The sequence below is a fragment of the Lolium perenne genome, chromosome 1, assembly GCF_019359855.2.
Source record: "Lolium perenne isolate Kyuss_39 chromosome 1, Kyuss_2.0, whole genome shotgun sequence".
Classification (NCBI taxonomy): domain Eukaryota; kingdom Viridiplantae; phylum Streptophyta; class Magnoliopsida; order Poales; family Poaceae; genus Lolium; species Lolium perenne.
Genome location: NC_067244.2, coordinates 25770865 through 25773569, shown reverse-complemented (window position 1 = coordinate 25773569; position 2705 = coordinate 25770865).

Sequence of the window (2705 nt, the reverse complement as noted above, 5' to 3'; positions counted from 1 at the left end):
ACCAAGATTCGTGACAGATAGAAATCTGTTTCTGCGCAGAAATCCAAATATAGTATCAACCTTCGATTAGAGGCTTCACTTGGCACAACAAAACACAAAACTAAGATAAGGAGAGGTTGCTACAGTAGTAAACAACTTCCAAGACACAAATATAAAACAAAGTACTGTAGCAAAATAACACATGGGTTATCTCCCAAGAAGTTACTTTCTTTATAGCCATTAAGATGGGCTCAGCAGTTTTGATGATGCACTCGCAAGAAATAGTATTGGAAGCAAAAGAGAGCATCAAGAAGCAAATTCAAAACACATTTAAGTCTAACATGCTTCCTATGCATAGGAATCTTGTAAATAAACAAGTTCATGAAAAGCAAAGTAACAAGCATAGGAAGATAGAACAAGTGTAACTTCAAAAATTTCAGCACATAGAGAGGTGTTTTAGTACCATACAAATTTCTACAACCATATTTTCCTCTCTCATAATAATTTTCAGTAGCTTCATGAACAAACTCAACAATATAGCTATCACATGCAGCATACTTTTCATGATCCACAAACATATAATTTTTATCAAGTTCAAGAATAGTGGATTTAATGCTTTCAAACTTACTTTTATTAATAATATAACAAGGTAGTTGATCATTCTCAAGAGATATGGGACTCATAGAATAAGTCAAGAACTCTCCAATCCCATTTTCATTAGTAGCACAATTAATATTATCAAGTAACATAGGACCATCATCTAGAGATTTATCATAAACATTTGCCAAGCAAAATTCTTTAGTACCATGCATTTCGACATCAGGCACAAACAAAGCATTATCATAAGATTTATCAAAGTAGCATGGATTATCATAAATAACAGTAGCATAATTATTCTCACAAGTATTACTCATAGGTACTATTTCAAGAGAATCCACAGGAACATAACATTCAACCTCTTCCGGTAAGCATGGAGGACAATCAAATAGTGTAAGGGATAAAGAGTTACTCTCATTAGAAGGTTGGCATGGGTAGCTAATCCATTCTTCCTCCTTTTGTTCATCGCTCTCCTCTTCTTTTTCATCCAATGAGCTTTCAGGTTCATCAATTTCCTCCTCTTTTTCATCCAATGAGCTTTCAGGTTCATCAATTTCTTCTTCCACCGGTTCCTGCAAATTGTGAGTGCATTCTTGTGCATTAATGTGTCTCTCTTTATAATCAATGATATAAGGATTATTACCGAAGCATTCTATGCAACAATTAAGGATAGAAGAGACATAATCTTTAAGGTCCTTACAAACAACACAAGTTTCATAATTCTCAACCATGAAGGATTCAATCTCAGAGGCTCCCATAAACACGACAAATTGTTCTACCTCTTCGAACCCATAATGAATATAGCAATTCCGATTATAGTTTTTAATTAAAAATTCCTCACTAAAGCCACATTGAAATTTAAGATGTTTAGTATCCTGTTGAGAGCAACAGTTTATATCATGGCGTTTAAGCAAGATTTTAGCAATTGTATCCACTTTTTCTATCATAGCACTCATTATTTCACCAGCTCTTGATTTCCTATAATTATTATAACATTCTATGAGCTCCAAGTAGGTTGTTGGTTCTCCCATAACAGTAGTTTTTAATTTTTTGGTTTTTCAAAATTTTATGGATTTTTGGGTATATGAGACAAATAAAACAAGACAAAAATAAACTAAGCAAAAGTAAACTACGCAAACTAATACTAGACAGAAATAAACTAAGCTAAAATAAACTAGACAAAAGTAAACTAAGCAAAACAAAATAAAATAAAACAGAGAGAGAGGTAGAGTGTACTCCCCAGGTGAACTTATGAGTAGAGCTATGCCTCCCCGGCAACGGCGCCAGAAAACAGTCTTGATAACCCACAAGTATAGGGGATCGCGATAGTCTTCGAGGGTAGTATAACCCAAATTTATTGATTCGACACAAGGGGAGGTAAAGAATACTTATAAGCCTTAACAACTGAGTTGTCAATTCAGCTGCACCTGGAAAAGCACTAGCAACAGGGGTGATGTGAAAGTAGCAGTAATATGAGAGCAGTAGTAACAGTAACACAGCAGCAGTAATAGCAATATGAGAGCAATGGCACCGGAAAATAGTTGATACTACTTCCAATGACATGTAGAACGAGTATATTATGATGACAGATGGACCGGGGTTCCCAGCGATCTACACTAGTGGTAACTCTCCAATAACAAGTGTTGGGTGAACAAATTACAGTTGGGCAATTGATAGGAATCAAAGCATTAAGATAGAACATCAGGCTTATTAATTATGTAGGCATGTTTTCCGTATATAGTCGTACGTGCTCGCAATGAGAAACTTGCACAACATCTTTTGTCCTACCAGCCGGTGGCAGCCGGGCCTCAAGGGAAACTACTGGATATTAAGGTACTCCTTTTAATAGAGTACCGGAGCAAAGCATTAACACACCGTGAAAACATGTGATCCTCACATCACCGCCATCCCCTCCGGTTGTCCCGATTCTTGTCACTTCGGGGCCATTGGTTCCGGACAGTGACATGTGCATACAACTTGTAGATACAATCTAAGCAACAATATAGAGCTCAAATCTAAGATCATGCCACTCGGGCCCTAGTGACAAGCATTAAGCATAACAAGATTGCAGCAACAATAACTTCACAAACTTTATAGATAGACTAATCATAATGTATCATCCATCGGAT